General features: G+C 41.5%; 1 long non-coding RNA gene across 1 annotated transcript in view; it reads right to left on the bottom strand.

Annotated features, from left to right (window-relative positions):
* The window catches only part of LOC120401712, a 28,027-nt gene extending 7,311 nt beyond the window's left edge, over positions 1 to 20,716 (bottom strand). The window contains exon 1 of the long non-coding RNA XR_005596674.1: positions 20,590 to 20,716. This is a non-coding gene — a long non-coding RNA (uncharacterized LOC120401712). The remainder of the gene's footprint in view (positions 1 to 20,589) is intronic.
* Between the last annotated feature and the right edge of the window lie 3,212 nt (positions 20,717 to 23,928).

Genomic DNA, 23,928 nt, shown 5'->3' with positions numbered 1-23,928 from the left:
CATTTGTCTTTGTTAAACTTCATCCTGTTTACCTCAGACCATTTCTCTAATTTGTCCAGATCATTTTGAATTATGACCCTGTCCTCCAAAGCAGTTGCAATCCCTCCAAGTTTGGTATAATCTGCAAACTTAATAAGCGTACTTTCTATGCCAATACCTAAGTCATTGATGAAGATATTGAACAAAGCTAGTCCCAAAACAGACCCCTGCAGAACCCCACTTGTTATACCTTTCTAGCAGGATTGGGAACCATAATAACTACTCTCTGAGTACGGTTATCCAGCCAGTTATGCACCCACCTTATAGTAGCCCCATCTAAATTGTATTTGCCTAGTTTATCGATAAGAATATCATGCGAGACCGTATCAAATGCCTTACTAAAATCTAGGTATACCACATCCACTGCTTCTCCCTTATCCACAATACTCATTATCCTATCAAAGAAAGCTATCAGATTGGTTTGACATGATTTGTTCTTTACAAATCCATGCTGGCTATTCCCTATCACCTTACCACCTTCCAAGTGTTTGCAGATTATTTCCTTAATTACTTGCTCCATTATCTTCCCTGGCACCAGCGGCGTATTATTGCCTAGGCTGACAAGACCTAGGCCTAGGGCAGCAAATTTGAAGGGGCAGCAAATTTGAGCACCAATGGAGAAGCTTCCCTGCTCCAGCTTGCCTCCTCTGCAAGCATACGGCTGCATCCTGTTTCTCTCCCCTCCCTCCCAGCGCTTGCGCTGCGAAACAGCTGTTTCGTGCGGAAGGGAGAGAGGGGGAAGGAGGGAGAATGCAGCACGCTGGGGGAAGAGGTGGGGCCGGGGCAGGGATTTGGGGAAGGGATCCAATAGGGGCAGGGAGGGGGTGGAGTTGGGGCGGGACTTTGGGGAAGGGGTTGGAATTGGAGCGGGGAAAGGGTGGAGTCGTGGCGGGCAGGGCGACAATTATTTCAGGGCGTAGGGGCGGCAAAATCATTAATCTGCCACTGCCTGGCATAGAAATTAAACTAACTGGTCTGTAGTTTCCTGGGTTGTTTTTATTTCCCTTTTTATAGATGGGCACTATATTTGCCCTTTTCCAGTCTTCTGGAATCTCTCTCGTCTCCCATGATTTTCCAAAGTTAATAGCTAGAGGCTCAGATACCTCCTCTATTAGTTCCTTGAGTATTCTAGGATGCATTTAATCAGGCCCTGGTGACTTGCAGGCATCTAACTTTTCTAAGTGATTTTTAACTTGTTCTTTTTAAATTTTATCTTCTAATCCTATCCCCTTCCCATTAGCATTCACTATGTTAGGCATTCCTTCAGACTTCTCGGTGAAAACCAAAACAAAGAAGTCATTAAGCATCTCTGCCATTTCCAAGTTTCCTGTTACTGTTTCTCCCTCCTCACTGAGCATGGGGGCCTACCCTATCCTTGGTCTTCCTCTTGCTTCTAATGTATTGATAAAAAGTCATCTTGTTTCCCTTTATTCCTGTAGCTAGTTTGACCTCATTTTGTGCCTTTGCCTTTCTAATCTTGTCCCTGCATTCCTGTGTTGTTTGCCTATATTCATCCTTTGTAATTTGTCCTAGTTTCCATTTTTTATATGACTCCTTTTTATTTTTTAGATCATGCAAGATCGCGTGGTTAAGCCAAGGTGGTCTTTCACCGCATTTTCTATCTTTCCTACCCAGCGGAATAGCTTGCTTTTGGGCCCTTAATAGTGTCCCTTTGAAAAACTGCCAACTCTCCTCAGTTGTTTTTCCCCTCAGTCTTGATTCCCATGGGACCTTACCTATCAGCTCTCTGAGCTTACCAAAATCCACAGAGTCCAGTCTGGCAGGGCAGTGAGTCAGCTCCTCTTGCCTGAATCCCTGTGGTTCCACTGGGGCTAGAAAGGGTGTTAGTTGCAGTGCCACTGGGGCATACAGGTTTCCCTTTATACTTGGCAGGGTTAGTTCATCCTGGTCCTCAGGGAGTCTAAAAACCCCTTTGGTTTTTAAATCTGAGGTAGCAGCAGGGGACCCCAGGCCCACGCATGTCACTGGGTTCCAGGTCAGGGCCCTATAAACCAGGCAGGCTGAATCAAAACCTCATCAAACTCTCCTGCTGTGCCCTGAACTCCTTCCTCAGTTGTGTAGTCTTCTCCACCCTGTAGATCTGGTCAGCTTCTCACCTGCTTGCTCTTCTGGCAGCCACCCCACTCTTCTGCATCTCAGCTCTTTATTCTCTCAGTTGCTGTGAGGCTGCCAGTCTGAGCTGTCTGGTGATTGCTGCATCAATGCTCTTTAATCACTAGGCCAGCCTATGCACCCCATGACAGGCAGCATATTACAAGCCACCTTCTGGTATCAGGGGTCGTCCTTCCCCTTTTCCCTCAATCCTTTCTTTCCAGGATCCCTCAGTTATACTTTTCAAGTTACTTTGATCTGTCCCTATGAACTCCCCTAGAAAGGCATTTCCACAGCTATACCATCCAATGGTGTGGGATCGTATGAAGTGCCCAGTATATATTTCTTTCCAATAAACCCAGGGGATTCAACCTTTTCTGTTGTTGTCCTACATCCTAGGGTGGAATCTCAGCTAAGGTCCTCGGTTGATCAATCCTCTTTCAGCTAGGTCACAGTTTAACAAAGCCTTGAAGACATTGTGATAAGTGGGCAGCCTGCTGATGTACACCAAGGAGGTAGATCAAGAAGAATTCAGAGCTCTGATCAGAATTAAATCATCTAACACAGAATCCCATGTATTTAGTATTCTCAAATTTTGAATGCAAGAGAGTTCTTTGCTAAAAATCAACCTAAATCTATGTTCATTTTAAGTATGTATTTTATAGAATCATAGAAGATTAGGGTTGGAAGAGACCTCAGGAGGTCATCTAGTTCAACCCCCTGCTCAAAGCAGGACCAACCCCAACTAAATCATCCCAACCAGGGCTTTGTCAAGCCAGGCCTTAAAAACCTCTAAGTATGGAGATTCCACCATCTCCCTAGGTAACCCATTCCAGTGCTTCACCACCCTCCTAGTGAAATGGTTTTTTTTCTAATATCCAACCTAGACCTCTCCCACTGCAACTTGAGCCCATTGCTTCTTGTTCTGTCATCTGCCACCACTGAGAATAGCCTAGCTCCATCCTCTTTGGAAACCCGCTTCAGATAGTTGAAGGCTGCTATCAAATACCCCATCATTCTTTCCTAAATAAGCCCAGTTCCCTCAGCCTCTCCCCTTAAGTCATGTGCCCCAGACCCCTAATCATTTGCGATGCCATCCGCTGGACTCTCTTCAGTTTTTCCACATCCTTTCTGTAGTGGGGGGCCCAAAACTGGACACGGTACTCAAGATGGGGCCTTACTAGTGCTGAATAGAGGGGAATAATCACTTCCCTCGATCTGTTGGCAATGCTTCTACTAATACAGCCCAATATGCTGTTAGGCTTCTTGGCAACAAGGGCACACTGTTGACTCTCATCCAGCTTTTCGTCCACTGTAATCCCCAGGTCCTTTATTGCAGAACTGCTACTTAGCCAGTCGGTCCCCAGCCTGTAACAGTGCATAGGATTCTTTCGTCCTAAATGCAGGACTCTGTACTTGTCCTTGTTGAATCTCATCAGATTGCTTTTGGCCCAATCCTCCAATTTGTCTAGGTCATTCTGGACCCTATCCTTGCTCTCCAGCTTATCTACCTCTCCCCCCCAGCTTAGTGTCATATGCAAACTTGCTGAGGGTGCAATCCTTCCCATCATCTTTATGTGAATAAAGATAATATGCATTCTTAAGGGAAATTCATAAGTTTTCAAATAAAGTGTGCTTCAGTTTAAGAATTACTCAGTAAGAAATAAGTATTCGCTTGCTTAAAGCACTTATCTTCATGTTTATAAAGAACGGATAACTTCAGATTTGGCTGTCAGAGAGGGGAAAATGTTGGACTTTATTAAATCTGTAGACTAAAGACAAAGAAACAATCTGTTTGTTTAATAATTGTTCTTTTTCCCTTATTTTGTTTGCACAAAGTTTAATATGTTTGTGAGAAAAATGTTGAAGTCCATGCATGACTGCCATCATACAAAAAACTTAAATGACTGTCTTTCAGGACAGATTGCGGCCTCTGAGTTGGACGTTGAAAATATCAGCATACACACAGTAAACTTTTCAAAAGTCCCATTTTCAAAGCTTCCCCAATTAGCAGTGAATGCAAATCCTGTCCAGTTGGTGGGGGTGCCAACTTTCTAATCGCACAAAACCAAACACCCTAAGAACATAAGAATGGCCATACTGGGTCACACCAAAGGTCCATCTAGGCCAGTATCTTGTCTTCCAACTGTGGCCAATGCTAGGTGCCCTAGAGGTAATGAACAGAACAGGTAATCATCAAGTGATCCATTCCTTGTCACCCATTCACAGCTTCTGGCAAACAGAGGCTGGGGACACCATCCCTGCCCATCCTGGCTAATAGCCATTGATGGAGCTATACTTCATGAATTTATCTAGTTCTTTTTTTAACCCTGTTATAGTCTTGGCCTTCACAAAATCCTCTGGCAAGGAGTTCCACAGGTTGACTGTGCGTTGTGTGAAAAAATAATTTATTTTCTTTGTTTTAACCCTGCTGCCTATTAATTTGGTTTGGTGGCCCCCTAGTTCTTGTGTTATGAGGAGTAAATAACACTTCCTTATTTACTTCCTCCACACCAGTCATGATTTTATAGACTGCTATCATATCTTGCCTTAGTTTTTTTTTCCAAGCTCAAAATTCCATCTTATTAATCTTTCCTCGTATGGCAGCTGTTTCATACTCCTAATCATTTTGTTGCCCTTTTCTGAACCTTTTCCAATTCCAAAATATCTTTTTGGAGTTGGGGCGACCACGTCTGCATGCAGTATTCAAGAAGTGGGTGTACCATGGATTTATATATAAGCAATATGATATTTTCTGTTTTATCTATCCCTTTCTTAATGATTCCCAATGTTATGTTCACTTTTTTGATTGCCACTGCAGATTGAGTGGATGTTTTCAGAGAACTATCCACAATGACTCCAAGATCTCTTTCTTGAGTGGTAACAGCTATTTTAGACCCCATCATTTTATATGTATAGTTGGGATTGTTTTCCAGTGTGCATTTCTTTGCATTTATCAACATTGAATTTTATCTGCCATTTTGTTGCCCAGTCACCCAGTTTTAAGAGATCCTTTTGTAGTTCTTTGCAGTCTGCCTGGGATGTAACTATCTTGAGTAATTTTGTACCCTAGTCCACCCTCTGCACTGAGGCCCTTCCCCTCTCACTACATTCCCCCTCCCTCAGAGGCTTGCTCTCCCTCACCCTCACTTACTTTCACTGGGCTGGGGTTGGGGTGTGGGAGAGGGTGAGGGCTCTAACTGGGGGTGTGGGCTCCAGGCTGTGGGGTGGGGCCAAGGGATTTGGAGTGCAGGAGGGAGTTGCAGGGGGTTGGGGTGTGGGAGGTGGTGAGTGCTCTGAGCTGGGGGTGCTGGCTCTGGGGTGGGGCCAGGGATGAGGGGTTTGGGATGCGGGAGGGAGCTACAGGTTAGGGGGTGGGGCTGAGGGATTTGGAGTGTGGGAGGGGGCTGTGGGTTGAGGCAGGTGGTTGAGGTGCAGGAGGGGGTGAGGACTCTGGGGTGGGGCCAGGGATGAGGGGTTCAGGGTGTTGGAGGGGTCTCTGGACTTGGGGTTGGAGTGCAGGAGAGGGCTCTGGGTTTGGGAGGGCTCAGTGCTTGGGCAGGGAGTTGGGGCATGGGCTTACCTCAGGCGGCTCCTGATCAGCAGTGCAGCAGGGCTAAGGCAGGCTCCCTGCTTGTCATGGCACCACGCTACACCCCAGAAGCAGCTAACAGGTTCAGCTGCTAGGTGGGAGGGCCAGGAGGCTCTGTGTGCTGCTGTCACCTTGAGCACCGGCTCTGCACTGTGGTGGTTGGGGGTGCCTGCAGGTGAGAGCAGCGCGCAGAGCCTCCTGCCTCCCCGCCCCGGTCTATGAGCCGGATCTGCTGGCCGTTTCTGGGGTGCAGTGCGGTGCCAGGACAGGTAGAGACTAAGCTGCGTTAGCCTTGCAGTACCATCAACTGGACTTTTAGTGGCTTGGTTGGTGATGCTGACCGGAGCCGTCAGGGTCCCTTTTTGACCGGGTGTTCAACCTACTAGTTGGCAAGATTTCAAGAGGTAAAATGCTATATTGGCCTCTAAAATCCCCAAGAGAGATCAGAAACTGAAATGATGTGTGGAAAATAATGGGGATGAAACAATGCATGTTATCTTGTATTCCGGGTCAGATCCTTGGCTGGTGCAAATGGAGCACTGCTGGTGCTCTGTCTTCAATGGAGTAGTGCAGATTTACATAATTTTAGGAGCTGACCCCTCTATAACTGTTGCAGATGATCACTTAATACACTCTTCCATTTAGTCCTAGTTTTGAATTTTGGACTTTTCGTCTATGTTGGACAAAACTTGATCACTTAATCTAATACTCAATCCTTACCCCTGCAGAACCTCTAACTGAAACCAGCATGAGGCTTGCCTTTTTAAGGAGTTCAGAACTGGCCTGTGTGGTGTGTTTTTGCTGTGTTTTCCTTCCCCTGATGAGCTTTATTCAAGCAGGAAATTGAAAGATAGTTCTTTTGTACAACAGAAGCTTTGGATCCATTTGTTGTTCATTTCCAGTAGGTATTTCAGTCTCTCCAAGTGCTCTATGAGAATCCTTATGATTCTAGTCTACAAGAGGCCATGACTGAAACAAAATGTCACTCAAAGTAAACACCATGCAAGCAACAGAAATGTACCATCCTTCAGTCTAATCTACAGTCCTCGAGGTCTAATGATGACCTTTTGCATGGTATGCTTCACTTGATCCCTACACTGAAGAAAAATGAAACCTAAGAGACCAAGACAGATTTTGCCTTTACAGTTTCATGTCATTTAAAACCTCATTTTTCCCAGATTCATTGATATTTTTTTTTGTAAATGCTCAGGTGCTACATGTAATACTGCTGGTGAAGCCCTTCAGCACAGATTATACAACAAATGCTGCTTAATTATAGTATGAAACATTAAATGTTCTGAGTGGGCTGTCCTCCATACTGTTTCTGAGGTATTTGGTTAAAGCTTTAGCAAGGCTTTGACACACAAAAGTATGAGCAAGGAAGGAGGTGAATTTAAAAAATGAACAGGTTGTGCCATTAAGGTGAAAAAAATGACACCATAGAAAAAGAGAAAAGCGGATAGTGAATATTGCTACAATGTGAAACCAAAGCTGCCATACTTGAGAGCCCAAATCTTCTAAACTGCATGCATGTTTAATTTGCATGCTCAGTTACTGCTGTTGTATACACAAACATAGAACTTGGCTGCACAAATTCTTCCTGAATGCAATTCTGAAGAGCTTAGCATTTATTTCTAATAGCACTTTTAAAGGCATATCATTCTAAGCAACCAACATTTCTTTGAAGTTGCTGCTTTAGTGATGGCATTTCAAAGTTTCCTCAGTAAAACTGACAGTGGATTAAAAAAAAATCACAGATTGGAGAGATGTTTTCTTTTAAGTTTGCATCAGTGGGTGATTTAGTTGTGAATGCTTAAAAGGCAAGAGACTTAAAGTCGATCCCCACTTCATGTGCATTTTAGAAGCTTCCACAACGAACATGTACTTCCCGAGAAGCAACTTGGCAGAACATACCAACCAGAGTCCTCAGTAGCAATCTACATACAACATAGCCGTGCATGTATTGTTATTGCTCTTTTCTTGCTGTCTTTTACAGGCTTCAAATACTATAATTGTGTATTCAGATACAAAAAGGTAAGCATCACAAGTTTAATAGATTATATGTGAATCTGCCATACGTTGGTGTACTCACAATGACAAGCTCAGTTAGGAACCACAAATATAAACCTAATAAACCTGACATCTAAGAACTGTAATAACACAGGGTATTAGTGACTTGGTTTTTGACAGGACTCATTGGTGGCTACTAGTGCCTATCAGTATACAAGGGATTGCACGCTTAAATGGGGGAAGGGCTAAGAGAACCACAAATTATATTTGTGCAAGTATCGTGGTGGAGCAAATGCCCAGTTGTTTCCATCAGAGTAGGTGTGGAATACAGTCTAAACAGCATAATTGTTACTTTAATCTTTCTTTATTGCCTCATTTTGATTGACACTTTCCTATAGTAAGTTGTATTTAAGTGCCCTTATTAATATCCCTTTTCAATTCATACATTCTTTTTTCTCAATGATTGTCAAGAAAAAAAAAGTCTCTTGTATTTTTAAGACCAGGCAATCAATTTGACAAAATAGCGTACAATTACATAGTATTTTTCATCTCAAATGGTCCCGCAGGATACTACAACTTTAGTTTCTATTTAACCAATTTATATGGAAACTATGTAGGGCCACTACATTTATCACCAGAACGGAGCAATCTTTAAAGAGCAGAGGACAATACGGTACTATCCAAAAGTTTAGGAGAGCAACTGAAGAAATAGCAGATCCAAACAGAATTGCATGGGAAATTTAGGTAGACAATTTTGCAAGAGTCTAAATATAAAAGTAATGACAATGAATGTAAAGGTTCATGGATGGAAAACTGCAAATTTTACATCTAATTTACAAATGCTCAAATTCGAGCAGAACCCCATGATTATATATCAATCACCGGATATCTTATAAAAAATGTTACCGGAACTTTAATGACCACAAATATTCAGTACTTTAGTCTTAAAACATAAAAAGACTGTACTTTCAACAACAGAGTACTGTTAACTCACACTAGGGCAATGGATCAGGTCCAACGCGGATGTGTGCCACTTGTAGAATTACCAACACCATGTTGTGCATTTTATTCCTCAGAGTTGATCCAAGTACTGATGCAGCCCAATCCTGTCCATCTTGAAAGATCTAACATGATAATAGCTCAAGGTGCAACAATTTACTTGCAAGAATTTCAAAGCCTGGTGTATGCACCACTCATAGTTTGTTAGATTATTGCCATTTACCCTTCAGGTTCTCTGGTTAGAGTGAATGGGCCTATAATCCTCATAACAGATAGTGAGCCTATTCCATATTTCAAAATCATCTTTGTAGACTCCAATGGATATAAAGTATAGGAATTAAGGAGCTCTGAAAAAAAATCTGATGAGAAATCTCTAAATTTACTCATGTGGTAGCACTCTTGCTACTGCACCTGAAGATCACAGGTTGTTATCCCATGACAGGACCTGGATCCATATTTAACATGGACACTAGTGTAGTCTATTATTATTTTGATAGAGTAGGGCTTGGCAGATAACATGAATTTCATTTCATGAAAGAAATTGACGTATTGGCATTTGTTTTCATCCCACAGTGGAACACCCCAACACCTTTTGAAATTTTTTGTGAATAGATAGTGTTTTAGAGATTAGGACACTCCCTCTGAATCAGGGAGAACTAGAGACCGATGCTTCATTTCTTGCAGAATCTGGAATGAAGGTAGCTCTTGCTACCTGTACATCTCAGATGAGATCAGTATCATCATCCCTGTTTTACAGATGGGACAATGGAAGCACAGGCAGGGGAAAGAACTTGTTCAAGGTCACCCAGCAGGCCAGTGATATAGTCAAGACTAGAACCCAGCCCATCTGACTCCTAAGGCCAATGCTCTATCTACTAGACCACAGCACCTCCCTTGCAAAGTGTATAGTGAATGAGACAGGGGATCGGCGGAAGGAAATGAATGGTTTCCACAGTTAAGACAATTGAATGTTGCCCCTCAGAACTGGAATCTATCCTTGCTTCTCCTACAGTTCCTATGTGATACTGGGCAAGTCACTTAAACCAAAACTTTTCACAGGCGTTCCCTAACTGTGTGTTCTTCATTTTCTGGGATCCTGACTTGAGGCCCTGTGGTCTGATTTGTAGAATTGCTGAGCCCTCACAGCTGCAACTGAAGTCAATGGGAGCTGGGTTTTGAACATATAAAATGCTGTATAATGTAAATACTCTGAAAAATCAGGTCTTTTTACTTGCATTTTCTCTGTGCCTCTGGGGGTTATGAAGATTAATTAATGTTTGTGAAGCACTCAGATGATAGTATGAGCTTTAGAAAAGTCCATGAGAAAAATAATTCTGTCTTCAGAGAAAAGTTTGAATAGTATGTAGTAAATAAGACATTGGGGGACACTGAACAATGAGTAAAAAAAAACCCAAACCTCTGAGGATAGAACAAGAAGCAATGGGCTTAAATTGCAGCAAGGGCAGTGTAGGTTGGGCATTAGGAACAACTTCCTAACTGTCAGAGTGGTTAAGCACTGGAATAAATTGCCTAGGGAGGTTGTGTAATCTCCATCATTGGCGATTTTTAAGAGCAGATTGGATAAACACCTGTCAGGGATGGTCTAGATAATACTTAGTCCTGCCTTGAGTGCAGGAGACTGGACTACATGGTCTCTCACAGTCCCTTCCAGTTCTATGATTCTATGAAAACATTGAATAGCTTCTCATTAAGTGTGCACTGAATGAGGCAGGATACTGTGGGAAAAATAGTATGTTAATTAGACAAGGAATACATGTTACACGCAAAGGGGGGATGAATTCAGATTGCCTGCCTAATCTTTATTCTAGCATTTCCTAACTTCTAAGTGCTTGACTTTACAATCTTAATAATGTTCTTTTTACATAGTGTTTTGTGTGTAATATTTAGATTTATGTTCCTCCCATGTAGAGATGCGAGAACATTGTCCCTGTGTTTCTTGTAGAGTACATAATGGCTATTCTACATACCTATAGTATCATCTTGTTACTGTGCTTAGGTCTGGATGGGAGGCAGGTGGATTGGTAATCATCCCTACAATTTTAAAATTTATTGGGAAGAGTGACTGTGCTTGCCATTAAGGTTTTCCACAGGTTCTACAGCTCTAGTTAAAGCTGATATTTCATTCTCCCTCTTCAAGGATATTTTAATGCATTTGGAAGCCATAAATAAAGGGTGAGTAATTTTCCACATGAATTCAAAATTTGTGCTGCTGCATTCAGCCTCTGAATTACAGGAATCATTTGACTGAAAAGCATCCAAGGAAGTACAACTTATTGAATTCTGCAAAGCAAAGTTATATTTATTCACTGCATATGCCAAGTGTGTATATCTTAGGGTGGAGGAGTGATTGGTTTAACACGTGCAGGGTATTATATCTTTATACATGCTTTTAAATTGCATTGGCATTCTCATAAAAAGAAGACGGACTTCAATGGAGTTATGACAACAGCAGCTGAGACTGCTCCCTTGCATATCTCCTTTCTGGTATTCCAGAGTGGTTTAACATCAGGCAAACCATTTTTAGATGAGACAAAATCCACCCATGTACGAACAGTTCTATAAGAAGTAAACTTGTAGTTCTGCTGATCCAATACCCCAGGCTACTGATGTCCCTCTAAAGTTTTAGGCCATATGCTAGCATGAATCCACCCTCCGTTAATACTTAACCTACCTCCTCGTCACATTCAAAAGGCCCATCCCTTTCCAGAGATCTAAATGACATGGTGGCTACTTAACAAGGCTGATGAAATACCACTGCTTAAAACCCAGGACCTTTAGCTACAAGTAACAAGCTGTAAAACATCTAATAGATATTGGATACATCTTACCCCTCCAAAGAGTCTCATCTTTAACATTTTCACTTATTGTTTCCTCATCCATGGAGCTGAGGAAGAAAAGCTATTGAACACCTCTCCTTCAGAAAGCATCTTCTCACCTCCAAATCCTTCTTTAACATCAATCTCTCATGGAAATGCTTTCTACCTTCTCCACATCGATAACTTCCCATAACCTCTCTTTCAAGGACTTTTCCCCCTCTTTGTCTTTCTCACACTGGAGGCTCTTGGGGGCAAGGGATGCATCCTGTTATGCATGTGGAGCACCATGCACAATGTTATTTTTAATCGTAACTACAATGAAATAATGGTCTCCCCTGTAAATGCAGGGAAACACCATCTATTTCCTTATTAGACCCTAGTACAGTTTTTGTGCAAATCTGCAAGAATTTTGTTTGTAGTTTTATACTCTCACAGATTAGGTGGCACTAATGAATTCTACATGTTTTTTAATAAAGCAGAATTACAGGACTAAATTCTGTCTCAAAAGCATCATCTCCTTTGTTGTCAATAGAACTTTGCACCTGCATCTGAAGGTAAAATTAGACATGCAGGGTTGTAGTATCTTTTCACAGGGTATAAGTAACTCCAGTTGAAGTTAATGTGAGCTCTTCATACATGGTTATTGGAAGATAGAGCCTACAAGCTGAATTTGAATAAGCAAAGTAGGTGTACTCTTGATTAATATAAAGCATGTCTGGGATGACATAATGCATTGAAAGTTGTTACGAAAGGTCTGGCTAAACTCATGTGACCTGAAATGTCACTGGGCAGCTTAGAAACACCATATATAACATATACAACTCATATTTGAGACAAATTCACTACTGTGTAAACGGGTTTTGCTCCATTGAGCGTAAGCATAATTCCAGGAAGCTGAATCAGTTTACCAGCAAAAAAAATTGGTCTATTATTGCCAGTGGTTTTATTTTAAACATCATATGATGCTCTAAGGACTTTGCAGCACATAAGTGTCAGTTTAATTCTTCATTACTGAAAGATCAGGAATTTGGGAAATCAATGAAAGGTTAAGTTTATAGACTATTTTGAAACCAGACCAAGATCTTGCAGCTTTTCAGATTGTTTGGGGCATGACAAAAAGCCATCTTCTGAGGCAGGGTCATGCATTTTATGGCTAAGAAAAAGAAAAAAATGGAAACAGACCTTGAAAAACAAGAGAAATCCCTAGAGAAAAGAGCACATATATATATCTCTCTCAGTGTAAGCTCCTGTTATATACCCCAAAGTTCCTTTTATAAAGTCTGTGAAGCCTGATTCAGGATGAACTTTATCTTCTGATCAAACATATTGGCGAGCCAAACCCATACTAATTAATGTCCAATAATCATTATTAATATTAATTAATTAAAATTAATTAATCAAATGAAATTAAATTAAGTTGATAAATTACATCAACACTACTAACCCACCCCAAATCAGGCTACAGTATTGTTGGATATTATACAGAGGCACTATGCTTCTTGGTGCCAAGGGAGTTAAGCAAATCTACTCCGTTTTGAGTGATATTTCCCCATCTGCACTGGATGATCCTTAGATTCCCAGTAACTACAGCAAATATAGTTCTTCTAATACACACTCTGTTTCTCCAAAGGATGAGGATAGCATCTTGTTTGATGTGTGTGCTTGCTTGAAGTATTGCCACTATTTCTATTGAGCCCACTTAACCGCACACTGAAAAAAAATGAGTAACTGTCTCCTGTGGTGAACAGGGTAGAAATTGTACTTGGAATGATAATTGAAAGAGCCCCAAAATGGAATAACTAATTTTCATGCTTTGCCCTAAGCCCCAGTAGTTGCATTGACATTGTTATTCTTTGTCTGGCATAAATGTTCAGACATTATAAGTGACGATAATTCTGCTTTGAAATTGTACAAATAAAGGTGGATTTGTGACTCAGTCTCCCAACTTTTACCCCCACTTCAGGAATGTAAGATTTTTTTTCTTCTTCCACCAATTACACATTGCTGTTCTATGCCCTGGCCAGCGCTTAATGAGAAACTGAAACTATGGAACACAGGTTTTACAGTGTTCCTCTCTCTCTAGCTAACACTGCAGATTGGAGAGTTTAGAGTGGCTTTTCGGCAGTTTGTGCATTAGTCCATATTTTGGGATTGAGCATGCTGTTGGCATACAGCCCTTATTAAAGACCAACAAATATGTGCCTCACAACTGGAGGAACACTAGGAGGCATCATCTCTCCAAAGGACAATACTTCCCAGGGTAACCCTATTACAATGGGGGCAGGTGGAGTTTGTGTGATATCCATTTAAGAGGTGCAAAATGCCCTCTTGTCATATGGGAAGCCAGCTCTTCCTGGCCAAGATGCAGGAAAGAGGAAATGAGAACAATCGGTGCCCTCTTGCTCCTCTTACACCTCCAGTGCAAGAGCTAGATACTCCAGGCATGAGGTACCCAGATCTGTGATGTGGGAAACCCTTACATGGTAGTGCAAGGAGGAGAATTCTTACACTGTAGGAAGATTGTCGTTGTGCCACATGTGCTGTCTTTCTAAGGCTGAGTGCCCTTTCTGTGTTTTTATACTAAAAAGTTAAATTTGGAGTAGCGTCGATTACCTGTATTTCCTATGGAAGTCCATGGGAGTTGAAGGTACAGAGCAGGTGCTAAGGACCACAGCATTTGGCCTTCCAGCATAACTATCTTGGGTAGGAGGTGATTTATTTTTACTACAGTAGTGTTACTGCTACAAACCCTTGTGTTGGTGTAGTGATACTGGTGTAAAGGTGCCTTAGGCTTAGTCTACACTAGTAAATTATATCGGTAGAACTACGTCACTCAGGGGTGTTGAAAATCCACAGCCCTGAGAGATGTAGTTATGCCCACCTAACCCCCGATGTAACTGTGCTATGTCACTAGGAAAGTGTGTCTCCCATTGTCATAGTTACTGCTTCTCAGAGAGGTGGATTAACTACACCAACAGGAGATGCTCTCCCATCAGCACAGGTAGTGTCTTCACTAACCTCTACAGCAGCACAGCTGAGCCACTGCAGCACTGCAAGTGTAGACAAGCCCTTATACCAATATAGTTATCCCCCTCCCCATGTGTGAACAGCTATTTGGTATAAAGGTGTTTTATACCAATAACACTGCATCCATTTTAGGGGCATTGTAACACTAACTATACTGGCACAAATTCCTAGTTGAGAAAAGCCCTGAACTAAAAAGGGATCTAAAACTATCATACTTGACTGTCAGAAGCAAAATACTGTCATCATCCATCAGCCACTTTCAATACCATTAATTACTAAAGTCCTTGCGCCTACTAAACAAGACACAAATAGGGCATAAAAATATGGTTAGAGCTCTTAAACAATAAGGAACAGAATGTTTCATGCATCCATTGTGAGTAAATATTGTTGACTTATGGTTCAGTGTAGGAATAGCTATGCACAAAAATACATTATATCAAGTGGAAAAGCAGTTCCTTTGCACTAAAAGCATCTTTCCTTAGCCTTGGAAAATATTATTTGTAAATGCCTCTCAACATTCATGTAGTTTATAGCTCAGGTGCCCCACGCAATTGTATTTGGTTAAAGTGAATCATGTCCACTTGCTAAATCTCCTTTGAAGTGCCTTCTGAGGTGGAAAAGTGTGTGCAGGAGTGTGTTTTAAAGCTCCATCTTGTCCTGGGTAAGATACTACATATCAACATATTGATTTGACAATGAAGATCCCATCCTCCATGAAGATCAACCTTGCTTGGCTGAGGGACATTGCTGGAAAGGCTTCAGGGTCGGGGAGAAAGAGACACACACAGACCCCCAACCCTGCCCTGCCATTGGTTAGAGCAGAGACCTCAGAGTCAGAATATTTGGGTTCTATTTCTATGTCTGTTTGTTGTGTGACGTTGACTAAGTCATTTAGACCAAAATTTTAAAACTTGAGTTGATCAAATCTCTAATGTAGGGACCCACAAACCAATACCATCTATCTCTAATATAGCGTTTTCATCAATTGATCTCAAAACACTTATAGGTAGTATCATCATCCCTATTTCACTGATTGAGAAATGGTGACAAGGGCAGGTGAAGTGAATTGCCCAAGGTTATGTGGCAGGCCAGTTGTGGACATGTGAACAGAATCTATATCTGTTGCATTCTAATCCAGGCCAGTTTCTATCAACTGGACACAATTTGCGAGATTTTCAAAGGTGTTAAACATTGGCAATTTGCACTGATTACAGCAGGAGGAGATCAGAATTCTATACATCCTTCAAAAACTTAATTTAGAACAATAATCTGCTGGAAAATATTGACTTCTCAGTAGTGACTATTGCATGTGAAATTAGTGGCAGACTATAGATAGAATTTAACTTCTGTAGAAGCCAAATGCATGATTACTATCGACTTTTATTTATCCACACTGAGTCAGGCCCTAAAAGTAGATCACAAAATACACTATTCCAGCTGGCTCTAATGAGCACCCCAGTGGCAGTTTCAGCAGAAAGGTCAAGAAGAGAATGAGCCACAGACATGGAATTACTTCTAATGGCAGCTCCTCCCAGTCAGAATTGCGACACACCGTCAAAATATGGGGAGGCTCGCACTATTTCTAGCGGTTCTGTAGATTCATAGAAGTGTTCAGTGTAATCCAGAGCACGTAATGTTTTGCAAATTAAATTAAAATAGAATTATTCTCAGAGATGGAACTTCTGGGAAAAGCTTGTAAAAAAGAATTCCTTGTGCATCTGGTGGTATGGAAATCTTTCGTGAACCTGAAGGAGCTTACTTATGTTTGTCTAGCCAGTGTAGCCCATCTCTATTTAAAACATTTTCTCTCTCTATTTCGTTGCTGTTGGAAATGCAAATACCAACTGTGAAAAGGTATGATTTGAACTCCTATTTACCTGAGTTGTTTCAAAATGTAGCCCCATCTGGTTTGTTTCCATAACAATCTGAAGCTGTTTATTTTCCAAAAATATCAAGACTGCTCTTTTGCAGGCTAATTTGAGACATTTCAAATTTCCAACTCAAAAGATATTCAGGCTGCTCTCAAGCTTGAAAATATAAAATGTATAAGAGGGTCTGAAAAGGTTATTTATTAAGAAGTAAATTCAGTGCATCTGATTAGGTGTTAAGAAAAGACAATCACCCCCAGGTCTGCTGCATGAAACTGCCTTCAGAATAAACATTTTTGCATCTCCACTCCTACACACTTTTTGGTGCACCTCTGTTTGAGTTTACCTCAAGCAGCAGCTCTCTCTGGACTTGTTCACGCTGCCTGGAGTTTGAACTACAGGGATGCAAATAGCAGTGTGCAGTAAAATGCTGCAATGCAACTCCCCTGTGTGGACACTGCAGGCACAAACTAAAAAGGTACTTTTCATTAATATAATCCTGTTTGAAGAAGACTATGTTAATGAGACCTATGAACCTTTTATTCACACCAATGGCATCCACGTGGGGGAGTGATAGTACAGCTCTATGCTGCATGCAGTTATTTACACTCCCTGGAGTTCGGACTACAGGGGTGTGGACATGCTGCGTCACACCTAGCCAACATACTAAATGCTTATGCTGCATGTTCTTAGCAGCACCTGTGATAGCACTTAGCATAGTGCTGTACTATCACTCCACACAAAGGACATGAAAAGTTTCCCATCCACACCCTCAACCTCTCCTTCTACTGCTGAAAGCATCTTTACTTAGATCTTCTGGACATTCAGCTTGTCCCTCACCCATCCCCTTGCCCAAGTCTGTGGAAAATGCTGCCCCCAAAGTATGTCACTAACTTGAACCATATCACCTTCCTTTATGAATTGCTTAACTACAACGTCCATATCAATTTTAAGGTCCTTATGCTCGCTTTGAACTCTCTCTGTCATTTAGCCCCAATCTAGATCTCCAGTCTGGTATCCTTTTGCTTTTCCTTTATCACTTCCTTCCACCAGGGGTGCCAGCCTCAGTGTTCCTTCTCCCATCTCGTGTTTCATGCTTTTCCCTATGAAGTTGTTAGTAAAGCACCATTTCCCAATAAAACAAGACAAAAACCTTTGCTTAGCGCACATACAATATCCTACTTTCAATATTGGTTTAATTACAGCTAAATAAGTCTAATCCTGAAAGCCAGTGGTTCATTTAACTGTATTAAGTCTTTCCATTTTATGTCCTTCACCTTGGTAAATAAAATGATATTGTTGGATGCTCCTTGGCAGCTGGGTATGTTTGAAGGGTTCCTGCCTCCCTTCCACCACTATGTCTTTACTTCTCAGCACTCCCTTCTCTTTTCCAAGTTTCTTTCCCATTTCCAAAGCTTCTGGTGTGAGAGCTATAGCCGTATGATACGACCCAGTTACTGTACTGGAAAACCATAATAGGTGATTATCAAAACACCCTCACCAATGACACCAACACTTGCTTACTATTTTCTCTTGCAACTCTTCCTGCATAGCAAGTGAATATCTCTATTTCCTCCAAGTTGTGTTTGGTTACCTTTAAATTGGAAACAACAAACCTTCAAACACATTATTTCAGTTAGGTCAATGCTTTCTATCCTCCTTAGCCAGAATCACAGGCTGAGGATGAAAAGTCAGCATTATGAATGCAGCAGTGACAAAGAGAGTGGGGAAAGGTTAGGCCAGCCAATTCTATTCCCAGCTCCCTCAGCAGGGGCGGCTCTAGGAATTTGGCCGCCCCAAGCACGGTGGCACGCCGCAGGGGGTGCGCTGCCGGTCGCCAGTCCCGCGGCTCCGGGAGACCTCTTGCAGACGTGCCTGCGGAGGGTGCGCTGGTCCCGCGACTCCGGGGGAGCATCTGCAGGCACGCCTGCGGGAGGTCCACTGGAGCTGCGGGACCAGCGAACCCTCCTGCAGGCATGACTGCGGAAGGTCCGCCGGAGCTGCCTGCCGCCCTCCTGGCAAAATGCCGCCCCAAGTGCGCGCTTGGCGTGCTGGGGTCTGGAGCCGGCCCTGTCCCTCAGCCTTCCTGGGCTCACAGACAAGGGGACACCAGGCTGCTAAACAGACCTCTGTGTGAGGAGCTATATATAAATACAATAATAGTGAAAACAGTGGTAAAATAGGAGCAATTAAGAAAAGAAAGCCCAAGTTACCGAGAAATAATTTTCCACATAAGAAGAGATGGGTTTGAGCTGTGACAACAGAACCAGAGAGAGGCAAAACAACTTGCCCTACTTCATTCAGTGGGTCAGTGGCAGAGCTCTTCTGGGTCCCAGTCCAGCGGCCTTTCATGCCTCTTATATATAGAACTAAATGTCACAGTAGGCCCATTTCAGCAGTCCTGGATCCTTAAAAATTCCCCCATGCTGAAAAGGATTTAATCTTCTGACAAGAAGGGTATGTCTTGTATATAGGATCTGGGGGCTGTTCAATGGAATTCATCCTTCGGAAGGGTGGATTATTAAATCTGCAGGACTATGTATTCTTAAAGATTCAAATAAAAATGGGTTATGGAAAATGAGATCTTTTAGGAGAAATACACAGAGCAAAAAACATTGGCGGCTATATCAGCTCTTCATTTCATATAGTATTGTTCAATTACTCAACAGCTGTCTGAATCAAAGCACGTCTCCATTCTCCAACATCCGTCCCTTCACTCACTCTTTTTTTTTTTTAAAGAAATGTTATTGATCACCAGCAGCCTTTTTCTGAAATTGGCAAAAAGGTCTGAGCCTATTAAGGTGGTGTTATTAAGGTTGAATATGATCAGAAAGAAGAATGGATTCCTCCGAGATTTATCTCCTTTTGCTTTTTATTGTAGTCCACAATTTGTAACATTTCATTACACACCCTCTGGAGCAATTTACCCCTTGGTTTTACTCTATGGGGTTTTATTGCGGAGATCTTAGCAGAGGAATCAATATTTATTTATTTATACCTAGGGATTTTTGAATGGATTAAAATGGTCATTTTTTCTTCCCTGGAACGATGCAACTCAGCCATGTTCTATTTGTTCTGTTAGTCATGTTTAAAATTATTGCACAGGGTACACGACAGTATGCATGTGTGTTTGTAAGTAATGCTAATATACAAATCTGAAGGCAGCATAGATTTTTTAATGGGAATAGTTAAAAGCCTGTCTGCGGAACTGGACAGAAAATGGTACTATGTCTCAAAAGAACCTTTCGAATAAGCATTTCCGTACATTTTCCATGGTTAGAGAACATGAATCTGGTTAGAATCTCTGATTCTCCAACACAACAGTTTAGAGTACAGGGCCCAATCCTGCAAGGTTCTGCACAGAAGAAAAAATTAAGCCTTAAAATCAAGATCCTCAGCAGCTGTAAATAGTCATAGCGCCATTCATTTCTAGGGTGCTGTGACATTTTACCCCAGCTAAGGATCTGGTCATAAGTGCATAGAAGTTGTATTTTAAGGGTAGGATTTCCAAAACTCTGCTTCCAATGAAGTCAATGGTAATTCTTAGCAACTCTAACGGGAGTAGATTTAGAATTTTTAGAAACCCCACCTTAAATACAATTAAGACAGATATGCTTAGATTCACATCCAAACAAGGAACAGAAGTCAGATGACTTATCTGACAAATCACTACTAAGTTTCAAATGCCTGTGAGCTACACATTTTATATATATTGTCATGAGGTCCAGTCGCTGATAGGGGCACCTTCTCTTGGCTGCTCTGGAGATTAGCTCCTTCCACATCCTGCATCCTCCTCTGGAGGTCCCTCCACCCATTGTCCTCTCTCTCACACTGTGGCCCCTCTTGCTCCAAGAGCTGCAGCTTCTTTTTCATGACCTGGGCCTCTGGCTAGGTCTCTATGGTCCCCCCTTCTGGGGAATCAAACTCTTTCAGGGCAAACTATCTCAGGCAGTCCACTCTCCACTGTCTGATCTGTGCCACTTCCTCAGTGGATGGTAAAAGAACCTAGACCCCCTCTTGCCTCTGGGTTCCAGCTCAGGGGCCCTCTACTCAGCAGCCAATGCCCACACTATGCCTTGCTGTTTCTCTGCTGAACCTTCCCTACCTTTCTGGCTCTCCCCTCTCTCTGGATTTGCCAGTCCAAATGCCCTCCTCCCAGGAAATAACTGTAGGGTACTTCCCTCCATAGCCCCAAACACACCTCCCTTCACCCAGAGAGTGACTAGAAACTGCTTCCCTGCAGCCCCTGGCTGTGCTCAGCTTCTGGGCTTTATAGAGACACCTCCTGTTCCTGTCCAGCTGAGCCTCATCTAATTAATCCCTGCCCCCCCCCTTCTTCTCCAGGTGCAGCCTGGGCAGCTAATTGGGCTATCTAGCTACCATAATCCCTTCAGGCTTTCTGTGGGAAGGACACTCCATGGGGGAGCGGGTACACACACACACACACACACACAATTTAGCAGACTTGAGGAAATCCCAGTCCGGTTTTGGATTTTCCCATGAGCGGACACAGTCTGAATTCCTTGCATAAATTATTAGATTGTAAATTTCTCAGCATCACCACGGAGGTGCTCAGTGGCCTCAGCTCCCATTGATGTTTAGTGGGTTGAAGGCATTCAGAATCCTCCAAGCAGTGTTAATTGCCTCACAGGATCAGGCCCCCCAGGTCCCAATTCAGCATAGCATTTTTATTCAAATGCCTTATTTAATTAGGCACCTGCTTAACTGTGAAGTCAATGGGATTTAAGCCCCTGTGAAAGGTTAAGTGCTTTGCTGAGTATGGGTTTTAATGCAGGCCTATTAACATGCTTTTCTGAAATGGGGTGTACCTGAAGCAGATTTAAAATTTTTGATAGAAACTCATGCTCTGAAAAGTCCTTCCTCTCAAAAGGGAGCTACTTTTAAAACTGCATTAAAAAGTTAATTATAAAAAAAAATGATGATTCTGACTCCAGGTCTGGAAAGCAATTATAAAATGGTCTATCAAAAAATGTGTGGTACATTACACATGATGAGGTAGAGATCTTCTCCAGTGCCACTTCTGAGTTTATTGAATCTATTCCAATTCTTCCCCCAGTCTCATTTTGACTCATTGCTGTTGTTATTTTCCATCACAATACAATCAGAAGCTAAGAAGTCTCCTCCTAATTTCATCAAAATGCTAATGAACTGTTTTTGTTTGCAGCTTATAAGAAATTGAGCTGCTTTTCGAGGAACAATGGATTATATAACAAGTAGATGGACATATATTTCTTGTGCTTTTAAAGTTCAATACTATTTCTCTAAAAATACGTCAGGACAAACAATGTGGAATCTGATTTGCCTGACATTTTTAAATTCTAAGAGTAGAATATTATGAGAAACACCACAATCGTGTTTGATTTCTTTGAAGGCAATGATTAAATGTAAGCATGAGACCTGTGAAGGCTCAGTGAAAGATACCAGGAAAGCAGGTTTGCTTTTTTGTAAGCTTGCAGTCTTACAGAGAAGTTAATTAATGTCCTTTCTCTTGTACTCGTACAGTCTCAGTGATGATCCGGGGGGGGGGGGGGGGAATAATTAAAAGAAGAGCTGTCCAAAACCACATTCATACTTAGAGAAATTACTGGAAGTTTTCAGTAAATGTAAACAAAGTCACTTTTGGTCAATGAGATTTAGCAGCCATATCTGTTTTAAGAGATGGGCCTGCATAGGAAATTGTGAGGCTCAGTGGTACCAGAGTGGACAGATTTAAATGATAATAATTTAAATCAGCAAGTAGGAAACCTTGATTTAAATAATCAATTTTAACTGTGTTTTGCATTTCTACTTTTTAGTTATTTTCCTAAAAAAAAGTTGATCCTCACTGGTTGATAACCATTAAAACATATTTTTACAGCCACATAGAGCCTTTTACACTAAATTTCCTGCTGCTTTTTGCTAACCAGGAATATACATTGTATCTATAAACATTTATATAAGCAATTATTAAGCTTAACTTTTTACTAGATGATCATTAATTTTTACTAGCTCTTTGTGTCAGGCTTTATTTGGATGAAAATTTGAAATAATTTTAAAAGGCACAAAACCAGCATTTTTTTTTTTTTTTTTACTAAATAAAGCTACCTTAAATATGGTGGATGCATAAGAGATTTTTTTTCCAAAACATGTTCTGCATTTAAAATTAGCCAACTTTTTTAAACAACAGAAGTGTTATCTGAGTGAGCTAAGCAGATCATTTCAGGTCACCATGTCCTTAAAGATTTTAGAATTAGTAAATCTCATCCTTTCACACTAGTTTTTATTCATAGATTAGAAGAGGAAAATAATCTTTCTTGCCTGAGGCTGCTCTAATGTACACTGGCATAGTTCAGGTCTGAAAATTATTAAGTCATGACCAACTTCTTTGCACTTATTGTTACTCTTCCTTATGGAGTCTGGACACAGCAGAAGATCTGGCTCTAGATGTTTCACTAAAACTAAGGATAAGTTATCTCATTTTCCCTAAGTGAGTGGTAGAATCTGGCCTCAAGATTTTGGAATAAAATATGTTATTACTCTAACATTCTGGTAAAATTACAAGCTATCACTTTCATTTGTAAAGGGTTTCCTGTTTGTGCTTGCTGGTGAGGTGGCTCTGTAGGGAAGCATGTGATCAGAGTCAGTTTGCAGACAGAAAAACTAGGATGGTGGGGTAAATTGGGTCTCTCTCTTGAGGGAGGAGCCTGCTTTGTTTTTCTCTATGTGATTTCAGGTTTTCTTGTGTATTAGTGTGCTGCATTTCACAAAATAGTGTAATGTTACATTGCAACCCTTCAGCAAAAGTATTTTATGTTTTTATTTAACTTTTCTGGTGTTTTTATTTAACTTTTCATTGTAACGTTGCACCCCATAATGCTATATAGAAATATGCTTAAGTGTAATTATGACATAACTGGAATATGTTTTGTGCTAACTATGCCCTGTAACATATCTTTGCAAAGATTATGATCTACTGGATATATTCATCCTATTTGTATGCATGTATCATTTTTATATCTGAAGTTATGAGCGTTGGCGCTATACTTGTAGGAAGCACATAAGACAGATTTGGTCAACATCTGCGTGAAGCAGTTATTCAAGTAATTGGGAGTACTTAACTAACAATGGACTTTGGAGATACCAATCCACATCTGAGTGTTCCTGGGAATGTTTAAACTAACATGTAAACAATGGTGTCGGCCTGCAAAAAGCTGCATTATTCATAGACATGTGACTTGCCCAGGGACCTAGAGACCCCATCTTATGGCTGTGAGGTGGCACAAGAGAGAGAATATAAGAGGCCGAGGAAACCCCTCCATTTTGTCTTCAGCTGGCTCAAAAGATATCCTGGCCACCCCAAAGAGATGCCTGAAAGAAACTGGAACAAAGGACAGTAACTACAGGGTGTGAGTGATTGCTGGACCCAGACTAGGAGGAAGTCTAA

This window comes from Mauremys reevesii, linkage group 3 (genome assembly GCF_016161935.1).
Source record: "Mauremys reevesii isolate NIE-2019 linkage group 3, ASM1616193v1, whole genome shotgun sequence".
In the NCBI taxonomy this organism is placed as follows: domain Eukaryota; kingdom Metazoa; phylum Chordata; order Testudines; family Geoemydidae; genus Mauremys; species Mauremys reevesii.
Note: the sequence above shows the minus strand (reverse complement) of the source record. Positions and strands in the feature narration are given on the sequence as shown.